The 17,525-nt window shown below is 37.6% G+C and overlaps 1 protein-coding gene across 27 annotated transcripts in view; it reads right to left on the bottom strand.

Moving 5' to 3' along the window:
- Dlg2 (discs large MAGUK scaffold protein 2) overlaps nt 1-17,525 on the bottom strand; it is a 1,969,681-nt gene that overhangs the window by 87,407 nt on the left and 1,864,749 nt on the right. Inside the window, exon 1 of one of the 27 annotated variants that reach the window (XM_078046785.1) lies at nt 5,064-5,144. The exons of the other annotated variants lie outside the window; for them this stretch is intronic. The gene's annotated coding sequence lies outside the window, so the exon portion shown is untranslated. Of the gene's footprint in view, nt 1-5,063; nt 5,145-17,525 lie in introns of those variants that run through there. 27 annotated transcript variants of the gene reach the window in all.

Consider the following 17,525-nt stretch of genomic DNA (forward strand, 5'->3'; position numbering starts at 1 on the left):
GTGGCATTCTGATTATAATCAGGGAACCAGCAGTGCTTCCAGGGGCAATGACAGCTTCCTCCCTCTCCCTCCCCCACCTTTCTCTCCCTTTCTCTCTTCCCCTGCTTCATTCTCTCTCATGCCCTCTAACACTCTAGTGCTCCCAATTTCCCCAGGGACATGGTGAGAGCCTACTTCTTGTGTCCGGAGGCCTGTGTGTTGATCATTTCAGACAACTTTTCTTCAGAGTCTCCAGGGATGAGCCCTCTCCTGCTTGCCTTCTCTCTCATGGTTTCCTGGCAGCCTGTCACACTGGCTTCTATTTCAGTACTGAGTGACGAGTCCTGAACCTGCCCAAAGGCAGGGCTCACTGGACCATGGCAGGTCCAGGGTTGGGTGAGGCTGTAAAGATTAATCACCTTAAAATCATTGTTCTTTCCCCCAAGTACCATCAGCTGGATGTTCAGAAAAGAAATATGGGAAAGAGGAACATGAACGGTTTCAAGAGCTCTTACTGTGTATTAGCAAATCGACTTCAGAAAAGCTGGCACAGCCCTGACCACAGCCCTTTATTTCTGATCTGAGTGAAAAAGGTAGATCAAGCCTTAGCAATTCACCTTTCAGGGTCTTACTGCCACTAATTAGTAAGCTTGCAGTGGATAAAAAGAAGAAAATGCCTGACAATAAATTTCATTATTGTTAAAACCCAATTATTATTCAAACATTTAAATTTATATGGATGACTCATGTAAAGATCACTAGATGGGGGTCATCAATTAGTTCCAGATTCAAATATTGACACTGTCATTTTAAGCAGCTGTGTGATTTTCAGAAAATTACTTCACACCTTGGTACCTGGGTTTCTAAAAATGTAAAATGAGGGTCAAGAATCCTTGTCCAATAGGTCACTAATGAGAATTACATAAGTAAGAGCTCTTAGATCCCAGCTGGTGCTTAGTATTTGTTGGTTTGAGTCTAGATCTAAATCTCTTCTCTGTCAGTGCCATCCCCTGGTTCTAGGGTTGCTCATGGAGCACAAACAAAGGAGATATACCTCTGCTCTCCAGCAGAACTTCTGTTAAGTGTTTGCTAACTGGCAACAGAGGAAGTGTTCAACAAAGTTTCTTTTCCTCACAAATATATTTAAAAAAATGGCAGAAAAAGATCCAGGAACATTTGATAACAACTGCCCCAAATCCTTAGTACCACTGTACTAGTGATGGCTTAACAGAGCAAATAATGAAATATTCACATACCATATATTTTCAATAAGCATAATATCTAATATATAAACATTCATATAACACAAAACCAGACTCTTAGTGACCAGTTCAGCTATCCTCCATCCTGGGTTTGTTATGTTGTTTCTGATTTTTCAGAAAATTGGATGGGAATTACATATTTTATTGTGGCAGGACAGATCCTGGAATTAAGGAAATCTACTCAAAATTTCTCATGTATCTATTAAGGTCCCCACATCTCTTACTGAATGGGGCATATACAGAGGAAAGATGGTTCTGCACTCACCCAGATAAACACACAGAGTTCAAAATGTAATCAAATATCCACATATAGAAATGAGACAAAATGCATTTAAATATGAAATGTGATACTGTTTACAGAGTATCTTTTATTGCCAGACAATATAGCATTTTCTGGCAACTCAGCAATGAACCAGAGACTTGCTTCCTACCCTTGTAGAGCTTATGTTTGGTTGAGAATATAGATAAGGAGATGCACTCGCTGAGCCACTCTTTCATTCATTGATTTAGCAAATGTTGAGCATCTACTATGAACCAATGATTCAAAGAGCATGGGATCTATTAGTGATAGATCCTGCTTTCATGGAGCTTACATTTTATTGAGAGGAGATGGGCAAAATTTAAAATTAATAAAAATCTTTAAATAATGGGTTAGTTATGATTTTTAATTGCTATGAAAAAAGTTAAAAATAGAGCAAGGGTGGGAGGATCAGGGCTGTGGGATGCAGGAGGGCTGTGGTGTTAGTGAAGGTTGCATTTTAGGAGAGAGTGGTGAAGACAAGACTCACTGAGAAAGAGACATCTGAGTCAAGGATTGAAGGAGGAAAGGGAGTTAGTCATGCAGGCATCTGAGGAGATAGAGCTTTAAGAAGGGAGAACAGCCAGCATAGAAGGCCCTAAATATAGTCCAGAGGTGCTGTTAGGAGTAGTGCAAGGCACTGCAGGGTCACAGAGCAGAAACCCTCGCTAGGTGCTAGTAAAGAAGTTGAACAAAGGAACGATTTGCCCAGATCTACTAGATGAGAGATGGTCATGCTCCTGTCCACCTACCCTACAGAGCAGCCTTCTTCAGGTTTTCTCACAGTGGGAGCTTCCTCTGTGATAATAGTGATCTTACATTCCTAAGGTCCTAGCCTCCTTCCCTCAGCCTCTTTCCTTGAAAATATGCATATGAGTTGGGCCACTGAACATATTCCTTCCTTCTCTTGGGCACATCATACTACAATTTGTGTAGAGCAGATGGAATTTTTTTGGCTGAGACTTTTTCATAACATTGTTAAGAAAGTAGAGGTATGCACACAAACACACAAAATATTGGTTACAAATAATACCAATCCTGTGGATTTCAATTCATTCTTTGAAACTTCTGACTGTCTTGAAAACCCTTCCTGAGTTATGCAGAGAAAGAACTATTTTTCCACCTCTCTCTGCCATGACAATATTCGGTATGTTGTCTTATTCTGGCTCTTAGCTGATTACATTTTGGTTGCATGTAGGTATGTCTTTCTCTCTAGATTGCTCTGCTCATGAGGATTAGGTAGAGTCTCACTCATCTCTGTATCCCACATACAGAGCCTAGAGGAGGAGGTGCTCACAAAATGATGCTAAATTAAGCTGAACTAAATTTAGAGTCTAAGCTATGTGACCTTAGGAAAATCACTTTATTTTGTTGGGTTTTCTGTGATTTTCTCTTCTGTAAAATGGGATTAATTTTTTGGTGTGTGTGTGTGTGTGTGTGTGTGTGTGTGTGTGTGTGTGTGTGTAGGGGATTGAACCCAAACCCTTGTGTATGCAAGATAAGCACTCTACCAACTAAGCTATTTCCCCAGCCCCTAAAACAGGATTTAAAATGCTATATTTTATCCAATTAAAAATGCACAGTTTGGGGCTGGGGCTGTAGCTAAGTGGCAGAGCACTTGCTTTGCACATGTGAGACTCTAGGTTTGATCCTCAGTGCCATATAAAGATAAACAAATAAAATAAAAGCTGTTCATCTACAACTACAAAAAAATTTAGAAATGCACATTTTATCTTTTTATATCTAAAAATCAGGATTTTTTTTTTTAAACCACCAATACCATCTTGTAATTTAATCAACAGTATTCTAGCTTTCTTGGTGACACATAGGGTGTGTGTTATGGTCAGAGAGAACTACATTCAATGAACATTTCATAGGCTGTGAGGATTAATGAGTTTGGGTAAGAAGCCCTCAGATTAATACCTAGCACAAAGTGAGTCCTATATATGTGTGTGTGCATTTGCTGTTGCTTCTGTGTTATATGTGATGGGTCACCTAGCATCACCTTGTTGTTATCTTTTCTTATATGTGTACGTGTGTTTTTTCCCCTTCAAACCCTTGCAGTGCTTTTTTTTCCTTGGTGACTTTCCAGAAAGTGCTGATGGACCAAATACTGTGCTGCAGCCTGATTTTTGCTCAGTGTGAGTTCAATTCAGCAACTTTAATTAAATGAACACATTTGTAGGAAATGTCCCTAACTTTTGACAATAGTTCAGAAATTTAGAGGGGGGGGCACTTTTAGATATCTAGAATATTATGTTTATTCTTTTGGTATTTGTAGTTTATGTAAATATTAGTATTTTATTCTTATTTTAATTTTGGTAGTAATGCTTCAAGCTGGGACATTTTTCATGCACCTAGGGTAAGTCATCCAATCATTCATTCATTAATTTATAGAACATCTACTATATATTAGGCCACAGGATAATAGAAAATGTCAGCCAGACCTGGGAACATTTCCTAGTTCTCACATTTACTTACTCTGTAGCTGTAGGCAAGGGCCTTAAAGTCTGTTTCCTATTCTACAAAAGACTAATCCTGCCTGATAGACATTGTTGGAATCAACTGAAGCAACACATGTAAAATTCATACAATAGGGGGCATGATAGATCCATGGTAAACTTCAATAATAGTATGGACAGGTATGGACAACTGTGCCATAAGTATGTGCCAGATCTAGGGCCAGTGGTTCTATTGGTAGTAAAAGCTAGGGGATCTCAGAGCAGTCCTGTATGGGTTGGACTTACTGGCAACAGACCTTGCCTGCTCCCATGTTTCTCTCTTTCTGCTCAATCAAGTGATCAGATGGTCCTATTCTGAAGGCAGCCAAGGTTGTGTAATTTTTAGATGCCTGAAACCCTGCAATTGTGCTTTTATTCATATTCAACAAATGCCCACTAAATGCTAAATGTTATGTTAGTATTGGAGATAAAGGGATAAATAACAAAAAACGAAGTCATTTTGGAATATAGAGGGAAGAGAGATGCAGAAGAAATAATTACTAGAATGATACATCATAAAAAGCAAGTGGCTAATAATTCAGGGGAATAAATAGTGGAAAGAAACAAAACCTATTCTGGGAAGACCAGATTGCAAAGGCCTCCAGGAGTGGATGATGCCCAAGCTAGGAACTCCAGGACAAGCAAAATGGGCAGAGGAGCAGCACATGCAGAGGCTCTGAAGTGGGAAATGGTAAGCAGTAAATCCCAAGAAAGACCAATGTCCTGGACAACTCAAGATGAGACCATAGGGAAGGAAAACCTAGCTCACACAAGGTTCACAGCTCTCACGGACATATTCTCTAAGGGCAATGGGAAGCTACTGAAGGATTTTAAGCAGGGTAGTGGGATAAATCTGCACTGAAATCAGCTCTTTCTGGCTTTAGAGTAGAGAACGGATTGGGCAGCAGTACACTGCAAGACAGGGTGCTGAGATCTAAGAAAGTGGGCTAAGGGGGTAATCCAAATGATAGTGGTCTGACCAGCGTAGTAGCAGTAGGAGAAACAGAGGTTCCTTATACTTACTTTGGCCTGTGTCTATCTGCTTGTCAGTCTGTCTCTTCATCATAATCCATGTTCAATGCTTTCTAAATGTTATTATCACTTTTCTTCAAAATAATGCTTCTAGAAACATAACAACAACATCTCTGATTGAATACAGGGAAAACAGAATTTCTGGCTTATTTTCCACTCCCATTGCTCAGCAGCCCAAAGACCCCAATAAAGAACTCTAGTTCTCTTTAAAAAAGAGCATGGAAATCTTCAATCTAGTACATTTATTCCCAAACACTTTAAATGCAGAAATGCTTCTCTTATTTTTTTGATGACATGTCATCTCCACACCCATTTCCAATCTCATAGATATCCATTTGCTTTAAAATTGAAGTTTATGTAAATATTAGTATTTTATTCTTATTTTAATTTTGGTAGCAATGCTTCAAGCTGGGACATTTTCCATGCACTTAGGGTGAAGTCTAACCCAGAGAGATAATATATTGGTAAAGTCACATAGTTCAAATTAAATTGAATGCTTGATGGAAATTCAACAAGTTCTCTTTGCGATAACTAGAGAAACTCCAGGGTGTTCCAAATCTAATTACAGGAACTCTGCAGGATGGAATTGTGATTAGTCCTCTCAAGGAGTAACCACAGTCACTTGACAGAATTCAATTCAACAGCTATTTATTTATATGTTTAGAGTTCATTTATGCGGACAAGCAGAAGATAGTTACTCAGAAGAAGAAAAATCTTCTTGTTAGAAATTCAACCTATTTAGAGAGGGAACAACAGAAAACTCTCAGGAAGAAATCAACAGCATTTGTGGTAAAGTATGTGGATGAACCAAGAGCAACTTGACAAGTGGAGAAACATTTCTATTGAGAAGAGAAGGAATGACAAATATCTATTTCATATAGTTTGTCTTGTTAGCAAAAACTTGGCTTTGATAAAGAAGCAAGTGAGAAAACCTATCTGATATTGGCCAATCAGCTCTGATAAAAGTATGCAAAATGGACAGGAAAGTATAAGAAGAACTCAACTATGCTAGTGATGCCTAGAAAAGTCAACATCCAATGAAAGACAAGCTTGGTGAGTTCAGGGAAGATATTGGAATGAAACAGAGGTGAGAAGTATTCAGATTGCGTGAAATGATGCCCAACTAATGGCCCTTTGATCTAGCAAAAGCCACAACTCCCTTTTCCATTCCATGGTCCCAACTTCCATGATTATAAAAATTGTCTGAGGACTCCCTTGGAACTGGCCTGCATCCTTCATTTGTTCCCTCTCTGCTCCCTATTGTAACCAGGGTTCCAAGAAGGTTTTCTTAAATATCCAAAATAGTGTGTTCAGTGCTGAAGGTAAAAGATGACCAAGGTGTTACTTCTACCTTCACACAACAGATGAGTATAGTAGGCAAGACATTATTGCAGACAAATCAATTATATTTAGAATTTGTTGAATGTAACAGTAGAAGCATGTATAACCTGTAAAGGAAACCAAGGCCTGACTACTCTGAATGATGGATGTTGCCATCATTGGGCTGACCAGTTTTCTGCTCTGCAAGATCACAAGCTACTTCCAGTGGTACCAGGGGTTGACCACAGAGCAAAGGAAAAACATCCTGAAATACAGGCTTTGGGAGAAAACTCTATGAGTTGGAATTTTACCTGTCTTTAGGAATTTCCCATTACTTCTGACTTTATCAGGGATGTTTGATAAAACATGCAAAGAAATATTAGTCCACTAGGCTGTTCATCATAGCCACCCATTTGACAAGCGTGTGGTCTTGAAATCAGAGGTAAATTAGAAATCATAGGTAAATGAAAGCTGCTAACATTCTTATGTTATTTGTGGGTGTCTCTTCACTAGGTTTCTGACATAATAGCAACTGGTAGTAGAACAATTAGTTAAGATGAATGCTTTACTCCCATCAAATTTTCCAAAAAGAAATTAAGTATTGGGTTTTAAAGGAATGCTCTATAAACTGGTAATTTGGGGTGGTAGGGAAGAGGACTTTTTGTTTTACAGATGGGTGAGTATGCTAAGGGAACGAACCTGTTATGAAGTTAATCAAGGTAGACTGTTTGGCAAGCAAGAGGCTCATTGCCTGGGACAGATTGAGATCAATTCTGGCAGGAAAAAATATCCACAAGAGGCCTTTTCAATTTCATTTAATCAGAGAAGATGGAGTTACTAACTCCAAGCAGGAAAAGATATGGAATCTATAAAGTAGGCAGAGAAATATGTACTTGAGCGAAGTAATTTACTTAATAACCCACAGAGATGTGGGTTTTTATAATATATTGGTAAAATCACACAGATCATGATTTTTTCCAAATTGGATCTAGTTGTAGTCCCTTACTTAGTCCAAAGTCTCCTGCAGGGACTTATTATATGTTTATTTGCTATTTTCTCCTCCTCCCTTTCAACTTTTGTTTTCAGAGTCTCATGTACTTTATTAATCCTGTTGGTGGTTTTAAATAATTTTCAGTAATGTTGTTTTGATAAAAACTGTCAGAAGTTTTTTAAAAATATTATTGTTACCTTCTGTCAATCTTTTTAGATGTAAAATACAAGTTATGTATTTTTTTTCAGACAGAGATGGCCTATTCCACTCATAATCTGAGTACATGAGGTTTAAGAGGAGGAGGAAATGAGGAAGAAAATTAACAGCTATTGGGCACCTGCCATTTGTTAGCCACTAGAATAGAATAGGCAATTTATACATGTTGGCACTGAATAACAAGATCACTTTGTTATTCTCCTCATTTTACAAATTACAAAAATGAAGTTCACAGACATTAAGTCATTCAACCAAGGTCACTTGGCATGTAAGTGAAGGAATTAAGAGCTGAACCCAGGTCTGTCTCCTGTGTTTGAACTCACTACTATACCTCTGCTCCTACAGGGCATCTTTCTTCTCAGAGAGTAGGATGGCATCCATAGCCTTCAAGAGGTAATATATTAAAGTTCTTTTATTTCAACATTATTTGTTCAGCATACATGAATGAGCCACATGCAAAAGACCAACGCTTTTGTATGATTCTGATGAGTAAAACCTGGCCCTTTCTATTAGGAGATTCTAATGTGGCAGATAGTCTATGTGCACCAATGACAGGACAAAGCACAATCTAAAGGTGTATAAAAGCATGATGAACAACATGTGAAATAAAATTGAAGAAGGAGAACACTAATTTCAATTGTGGGGAACCAGACAAGATTTCATGGAAGAGGGGTATTTTGTGGCAAGCCTTGAGGAATGCATAGAACCTGGTCAAAGGAAGATGAAAACAAGGAGCACTAGGAGGTGAGGAAGCAAAATGAACAAAGGTATCAAGCTATAAAAGAAAGCTTTGGGTTTAGGGATTTATACTTGTCCAAAATTCCTGGAGCTTTTGTGATTTTGCCTGGGTGTATGGTGGGAGTGAGGCCTGTATATGGAGGAACTAGAAAGTCCTGGTTAGGTTCTCTGCACATTTAAGAGAGCTGCTGTGATTTGGATATGGAATGCTCCCAAAAGGCTCATGTGTTGAAGGCTTGGTCCCCAATGCAGCAATGTGTAGAGGTGGGGATTTTGGGGGAGGAAGTGAATCATGAGGGCCCTGACTTCATCAATGGACTAGTCATTCACTATGGATTAATAATTTGATGGCATTATTGGGAGATGCCATCAAATTATTACTGTAGGCAGTGGAGCCTAGTTGGAGAAAATGTCACTAGGGCATGCCCTGAAAGGGTACATTTTGCCATTGGCCCATTTCTGCTTCTCTTTCTGCTTCCTGGCTGCCATGAGGTGAGCAACTCAGCTCCACCATGCCCTATTAGCCATGATGCTCTGCCCTACCACGAACATATAGCAATGGTGCTAGCTGAACATGGATTGAAAGCTCTAAAGTCATGAAGCAAAATAAATCTTTGCTTCTATAAGATCTTTTTCTCAGACATTTTGTCCCAGTGATGAAAATATGATTAACATAGGAGCCTTACTCAGAATCACCCTGTTTTTTTGTGTGTGTGTCTGGGCAAAGCAGAGGTCAATGGTAGCTATTCATTCTTTTATACATGAGATTCAATTAATGAACTTTGTTTTGAATATAGTACTGGAGGAGAAGTTGAACAAGTGGTTGGAAATGAAAATTTGTACTTACTAGTAGGACAGAGTTAGAGACAGATTTAAGTTATTAATTGATCTGGTCATGAAGAAGACATGTTTAGCCTTGCATCTTTCTCTCTTGAATTTAAAGAATCTTATTTCAACTGCTACATTGCTATGTGTCTTTTTTTTTAAAAAAAGACCAATTTCCCATATTTCCTTGTATCTAGGTATAACCATGAGACTTCAATCTGGTGCATAAAACACAATAAACATATGGGACCTCTGGAGAGTCTCCTTAAAAGGAAGAGATCACATTCTTCTCAAAACTCCCTGATTTTAGCAAAGCATATAGGATACTTGTCATTCCAACAATCACATTGGACATGGAATGACAATCAACGTGTTGGAAGAAGCCCAGAAGTATGTGACAAATTTGTTGAACTGCCACACTAGCTCGTCACAGCCAGCCATGATGCTTTTGTATATGAGAAAGAAATTAACTTCTAGTTTCAGTCTCTGCTATTTTGGGGCTTTAAAAAAATGTAGGCAAACTTCCCTATTACATACATGTGATGAAATCAGAAGAAATCACCAACACAAAATATAATGGAAGAAAGGAAAAGGCTGGGAATTGAATCTTGAAGAACATCTACATTTAGAGAAGTCCAAGAATGTGGAGAGTTGTGATAAAAAGTTGATTAAAGGTAGTTTGTGTGTGGAGGTAGTTGGGGAATAGAGGTAGAAATTCTATCTAATCTAAAGTGTATGTTTCTAGAAATAAAACAAATAAAAAGGATTATTAAACATCTAAAGTCTGGGGTGATTTTGGCCACTCCCAAGATAGAGGAATAGGTTATGTCTAATTTCCGCTTCTGACTTTCTAATCAGTTAACTCATTGCATCTCCCCTGGGATGAAATGATCAGGGATATCCCATCACATGGAAAAAAAAACTATCAGGAGTCAGGGGAGAAAAAGTATTCTCCTACAAGTAAAACAGGGTTTTGATTACAGTTTTGCTTAAGAGAAAAAAGTATATCCTTGTATCATTTTCTTTTTGCCCTACACCATAAATAAGTGTTCATTCTCTGTTCTAGCAAAAACACTGTGAAGTCCAAAACATGCCTATCAGTGAATCAGAGGGGCTAGTGGTGGAGCACTAGTGCATGCTTCCTCTCCCCAGGGCTGTAATGGGTGCTCAGCAAACCAAGGACCAGCAGGCCCCAGCACTGTCACTTTACCAAGTTCTGCAGGTGAAGAATCGCTTGGGTTTTCCTCAAAGGTTGTAAACCCCATTATTTGTACTGTAGTCTAATGGTTAGAATTTTCTAGAGCCCAATCTATTAATTATTAAGAATCAATCCCACATTGTGCTGCCATTTGTTGACCAAGTGTCTTCACATTCAGTCCTTGTGGTAGTTCCATTGAATAATCAATTTTATTCTGTTTGTTATAAGATGATGAAGAGAAGGTAGATGATGAAGATGATGTTGTTAATATAAATAGCTATCACTGACTAAATCACCACCAAATGCCAAGCAGAGAAGTGGAAGCATGACATTTAAAATAAATATTCACAGCAACCCTGCAAAGTTGGACTTAGTGTTCCTGTTCTGTAGGTAATGAAACTGAGATTTTAAGAGTTGAAGTGACCTAAACGTCACCCAGATGGTAAATAGTTGAGTCAATAGTCAAACTAAGGTCTGTTGGCTGCAAATTCCTGCCCTTTCTTCTGTATCAATTGAACATGACTTGAAGGGAGCATCTATGGAGTACTGAGTCTCAGTGCCTTACAGCACTTATACATGTAATAACAAACCATGGGGTGCTCCAGAGAAATACCATTTATCCCTGTATACTTGGGGAATTGTTAGACTGTGAAACTACTAGTACAGACATCCATTTCATTGAGATCCTAAAAGAAGTCTGAGCTAGAAATTCAAGGCTGTAATTGGCAATTGCTGTGAAGGCTTCAATCAGAATGAGATGCATATTTAAAGAACAGGGAAAATAATAAAATTTAGCTAGTTTATTATTATTATTGTGCCACCAGAAGTACTTTATATTGTTTGTATGCAAAACAGTATATAAAATGAGTGCAATCTGTGTTTTCAGTATTTTGAAATAATACATAACTGGAATATTAGCCAACAATTTTGTGAAGTTTAATTAGGTTTTTCTTTGTCTTCCAAAATTTTGGTACTCTTTCATTTTTCTTTTAATTAGAAATCAAGGAGAAATTAATATGAACCATCCTTTTAATTTGCATCTGGTTTTCAGGGTTTCCCTTCACATGTGGAGTTGGCAGTAATTTTTTTTTCTACTTCTGTGCTATTGAGTTTAATTTTGAAACACCCAAATTAAATATTCTTTGATCATACCCTTATTGAGGCTGTGAAGAGTCTTTTAATAAACTCCAAAGGCACTTGATATGCTTCAGACATGGCTTCTTAATATAGAAAACTCAGCTTAAGTATTGATACAGCTCTAATTGAGAGTTTTGAAAGTTCATGCTTCATGGTACTTGTTATCTATCTTCTAAAAGTTGTAGAAGAAAATTCTAAAATATGGCTTTCCATAAAAAAATGATGACAAGACTGTGGAGCACAATCACATTAAAGGTTACTTTTACTTAGCAACTACTATGTGTTGGGCTCTCTGCTCAGCAGTTCACAGTCATTATCTTATGTTCTCACAAGAGTCCTACATGGGGGTAGATATATAAAAATATTTTTGTTTTACTGATGAGGAAATTAAAGTCTAGAGACGTTGTCTAGCTTTAATGAAGATTCTTCTGGTTATGGAGTCATTGTGAAGATTGAGATTGTGTTTAGCAAGTGCTAGTCACAGTGTAAGGTTGCTATTTAAATTAGTACTACACTTATTTTGATTTCCCTTTCAATACTAGTCTCAAGCACTTCACTGTCTTCATAGCATATGTGAAGTACTTCTTTCTGGGAGAAAACCAATAGGGACATGATTCACTGTTTTGACTTATTTTTATCAAATAATAGAAAATTGGTCCATTGGCCAGAATTTCCTGATTGCTCATCATGGACCTATGCCAGCGCATTCTTAGAAACTGCTTGAAAATTAGTACTAGAGTACTAATTGTTCATGATCTTTCATTTTTTTGATGACAAAAATCATCGGAAGATTTACTATTGTTGGGTATGGTAAATTTCAAATGTATGAATGTCCTCTCGTGATATTAGTTTGGGATTAGTTTGGGATTCTTTTCAATATCTACCCAATTGTTTATTTTTAAAAAAAGTATAAAATTAATTAGATAAAAATTATGAACATTCCCAAGTGTCCTGGGATACCCAGACAGGAACAGAAGGGTATGCACTGGAACAGGGGTTTCAGGAGCCCTGGATCTGTCTCATCTCTCTCCTGACCAGCTGGTGGCCCTGCTCAAACCATCCCTCCCTTCACCGCTTCCCAAAGTAGTGAGCTGTAAATTGCATATTATATTCCAGGATCTAAGTGCTCTTTTTTCTTTAACCTGACTTAATGAACCAAAATCACATGGGGAAAATTCTGCTCCTTTGGAAGGTAACATCTGGGAACAAAAAGAAAAGAATCCTAGTACTTGTGCTTCTGAGTCTTATTGAGGAATTTGACCTCCTAACCACTGATGAAAATCTTTTAAAAAAGTGACATAGCTGGGCACAGTGGCACATGACTGTAATCCTAGCTATTCAGGAGGCTGAGGCAGGATAATCACAAAATTTGAGGCTCACCTAGGCAATTTAGAAAGACTCTGTTTCAGAATAAAATTCAAAAAGGGATGGGGATGTAGCTCAGTGGTAAAGCACTTGCCTAGCATGCATGCGGCCCTGGGTTTGATCCTCAGCACCACAAAAATTAAAAATAAATAAATAATAAAAGTAAAGACTTGTGTAAGGTTTTTTTTTTTTTTTGCATTAATTATTAGTGGGTTATCTGCTTAGTTAGAGGAGAATGGTTAACTTTCAGAAAGGATTATATAAAATGGCTCATGTCTCATAATGTCTCATAGTGCCTCCCCTTCATCTTCATCAAGATCATTATGCTAAAATGGATGGAACTGGAGACTATCGTGCTAAGTGAAACGAACCAGTCTCAGAAAAACCAAAGGCTGAATGTTCTCTCTGATATATGGATACTAACCCACAACAAGGGAAGATAGATAGGGAGGGGAAGAATAGAAGATCACTGGATTAGACAAAAGGGAATGAAGGGAAGGGAGAGAGGATGGGAATAGGAGAGGCAGTGGAATGAATCAGACATAACTTTCCTATGATCACATATGATTACATGACCAGTGTAACTCCACATCATGTACAACCACAATTAAATTAAGTTATGCTCTCTATATGTATAATATTTCAAATCTACTCTGCTATCATGTATATCTAAGAAGAATGGATTAAAAAAGGAAAAAAGAATATTATGATGGCCAAGACAGAAAGGTGATGGGCCACAAACACAAACACAATTTCTTTTCTTTTTTACTCATTGGATCAGAAAAGGGAATCTGTAAATATTTACTCACAGCTTATAAGGAATTTTGTTCAAGTCGCCATTGCACTTCATACATACCATAATCCAAACAATTTACCTAACTGAGCTATAATTATGCAGTTAATTAATTATTTGTTTTTCTCAGGGGACTGTGATCTCCTGGGAAGCAGATGCCCATCTTAATCAGGCAGTATCCCTACTTACTAGCATAGCTCCTGATGCAGATCTCTCAGTAGAGGATCACTGAACAAAATCACTTTTGTTATTTGATCTTAGGACTACAAGTTTAAAGGTCACCCCCCAGTGCTCTGTTATAGGCTATATTACAATGACTATGCTGAGGAATCAGTTCTGATTGGAATCTTAAGGCCTCAGGGGGTAGACATTTGCATCTTTAGCTGGCCTTTGTTTATTCAACCAGTAGAGCAAAAACATACCTCTTCTCCCTACCTCACAGCCTTTATAGTTATATTAAATGCTATCATTTGCATCCAGAATACTGGGAAGGAGAAAAATACAATGTAATATGGCAGGATCTTTATGAAGTCCTTGTACAATTTTGAATAATTTGGATCAGGAATATGGTTAGGTAATCTATGCATCACATTTAAAAGCAAACCGAATCTCTTCAGAACTGCTAGGAATTTCTGTTCAATAAAGAGTGCACAGTGGCACATTTCTCAGACTATGTTCTGTCAAATAGCTGTTTAAATGCTATAATAAACAATGTGGATTAGGCTTGTTTCCTATAAGGCCATTAGAGCCTCTAATGTGAACATTAGCATTGTGAGTCTACAAAAGGGTACAAGATATGCAATTGTTCTGCAAACATTGTAGCAGGCAATTTGGAAGTGATACCTTAGAAAACACTGGTTTAGTCTGACTTGGACAAGTAGGAGACCAATTGAATGGGTCTGTGAAGTAAAGAGATTTATCCAAGGACTTTCAAATAACTGTATAAATGTAAAACCAGGACTGGATTTTAGGTCATCATTAAGAACACATTAAAAGCACTAGAATTTGAATTCTGGTTCTAATCCAGAAGTGTATTCCTATTTCCACCGTGCCAACTCTGATCTCTACTAGCTGAGGAAGAAACTTTCTACAATAGTGAACCATTTCCTTTTGTTTCACAAAGTCCTGTCTGTCCATTAAGTAATGATATCTTCAGTGTCATGGTTTAGGTTCACTGGGATATTATATATTTTTACTATAAAATGACTTTCCTAGAACTCTAACTTTCTACAGTAAAAGTATACCAGAAAAGTATGAGTTAAAATTCACATTTATATATTATATAATAGCTGAAGGATAATTGCTCAGCTATTAAATGCAGACATCTGGTGAAAAACCATAGGTAAATGATGAAATATGCTGGGGATGAAGAAATGAGATCCGTTTTTCAAATAGATGAGCAGCTATCTGTTCTTTCTATTGGGGTGTATCCTGAAGGCTGAATTCCAGGATTCAGAATCCTTTCTGCCCATCTAAATCACATTTGTTTTTTTCCCACCGAGTATTTTCTGACAATTTCACTCCCTTTTACTTCCCTGCTCTCAGTATTCCTTAGTGATCTCATTTGGTTGAAACATCACGTGATGGAATTGGAATAACCAAGCAGACCAGACACATTTTATATTATGCTTAACATAGTGTTGAGGACAAAAGTGTTAAAGAAGTAACTGCCTCCACCATGTACTAATAGGAGGATCTTAGCCTTTCTGTATCTTGGTTTTCACAACTATTAAATATTATTCCATCTAAAGAATATTAAGGGCTTTTTATATATGTTAAGTGTTCACTGCAGGTAGTGGGGTTCTGGGCATAAAATGGGAAGCAAGGAGAGTCTAGCAGGGAAGACGAAAAAGCAAATTGATAGTTATAATTTAATAAGTAGTACTAAAGGCAGAAATTGCAATAGAGGGTTAAGCCAGGAAGGAAGAGCACAAAGGATACTTCCTCTAGGACCCAAAGCATAGGCAGGGCAGATTGTGATAAGCACAGTGAAGATGGGAGTTAACAGGCAGAGGAGTTGTATTACAAGGTATCAAGGCCTGAGACACTCAGCAGATGTGGAAACTGCAAGAAATTAAGTCTATCAAGATATGGCTAGATAAGGATCATGCACAGCAATGGAGCTGAGAATAGCAAGAACTGAAGAGAAGGAGGCAAGACTCGATTATAAGGTTTTGTGTATATGTCCTGCTATGGGTAATAGGGACAAACCATGTGTGTATGTGAGGTTGTAAGACAAAGAGTGTGTGTGTGTGTGTGTGTGTGTGTGTGTGTGTGTGTGTGTGTGAGAGAGAGAGAGAGAGAGAGAGAGAGAGAGAGAGAGAGAGAGAAGACAGAGACAGATTAGCATTTTCAAAGAGCATTCTGGGTAGTATGATTGGCTTGGTAGATGGCAGAGATTAAAACCATGAAAAACTATTAGGATGCTGTTGTGAGAGTAGGCAGGTTGTGATGAGAGTCTGGGTTATGATAGTAGCAGCAGGGAATGGAGATTTGAGAGCTGTTAAGGAGGCAAAATCAACAGAAATTGAGTGAATTATTGAATGAAAATTTAGAAAGGAAGGGAGAAATCAAGGGTGATTTTGAGAATTTGGACTTGGGCATGGATGGAAAGTGGTGCTATTTATCCAGATCGGGAGATACATAAACATGGATAGGGAAGCTATGCAAAGGGTGAGCACTGAGGTGCCTGGGTGGGGCGAGTGTACAAATAAAGTGTTGGAACTTCCAAGTTAGGTAGAAACAGAAGCTAATGAAAGACATTCAGTAGGTGAGGTTTCCTTTGGGGGGTAAAGTAAGAAAAAAAAAAAAAAAGCTAAAGATAACACCCAAGAGAATACCAACATTTTAGATGAAGTTAAGAAATCAGAACATGTGGGCAGATGTAAGAAGACAACCAGAAGCTAATGTCACAGAAGGCTGGGTAGGGGAAAGTTTCATGATGGGAGAGTAGTTATAATGGTACAAAAGTTCAAGAAGCTCAGGTCCACTGGTTAACGGTATCTCTTATCTCCTTAATGGGATGGAGTAAGTTCAGAAGATATCATGGAGGAGAGGGGCTTTGTAAAATATATACATTGTGCTCTACCATGATTTGTCCACTAGCCAATCCATGTAAACCTCCTAAAGAGGTTTTAAATAGAAGCTCTGCTTCTACCATCCTTTCCTTTCATATTTCCTCTTATTTATTGAGAAAATAAAGCCAGAAAGAGTTAAATTATTGTCTTGTCACAAAGAAATAATGATTTTTTGCACATTCCAGTTTCAAGAACGATCATTGTATTCATTCAAGAATGAAATACAGGGTTTTGTTTTCTTCTTCTTTCAACAATTGTATTCCGAAAGTCTTTAACAAATTCTTTTCAAAATATTACTAGTTTTAGAATAGCCAGAAAAGCACATATTTTCATTAAAACACCCTTCAAATGGTTTAAATCAATTTTCTTAATCACTTTATTCTGAGGAACTTCTATCAATAGGTAAATAGTAATATGATAAAAGGGCAGGGATTTAAATAAATATTTGTTGTTTTATCACTTGAAATAAATGTTTGATTTTTTAATTATTTTACTAATCTCAAATAATTTCGCAATAAATATCTACTAAACCAAGATACCATGCAAGAGGCCACTGAGTAATACATTAAGAACACTAAAATTTGAAAACAGAAAGATCTAGTCTGAATTCCACCTTCTCCATTTGTAAATTTCCAAGCCCCCTTCTCTAGAAAAAGTGGTCCAGCCTGTCAAATGTGACCTTGAATATATTACATAACTTTCAGAGCTACTCTCCTTCATTTTTAAAACAGATATTGTACCACCCACTCTGCCTACTTGTAGAAATCTGTGAGGATTAAATTAAATAATGACT

This window comes from Ictidomys tridecemlineatus, chromosome 4, assembly GCF_052094955.1.
Source record: "Ictidomys tridecemlineatus isolate mIctTri1 chromosome 4, mIctTri1.hap1, whole genome shotgun sequence".
In the NCBI taxonomy this organism is placed as follows: Eukaryota; Metazoa; Chordata; class Mammalia; order Rodentia; family Sciuridae; genus Ictidomys; species Ictidomys tridecemlineatus.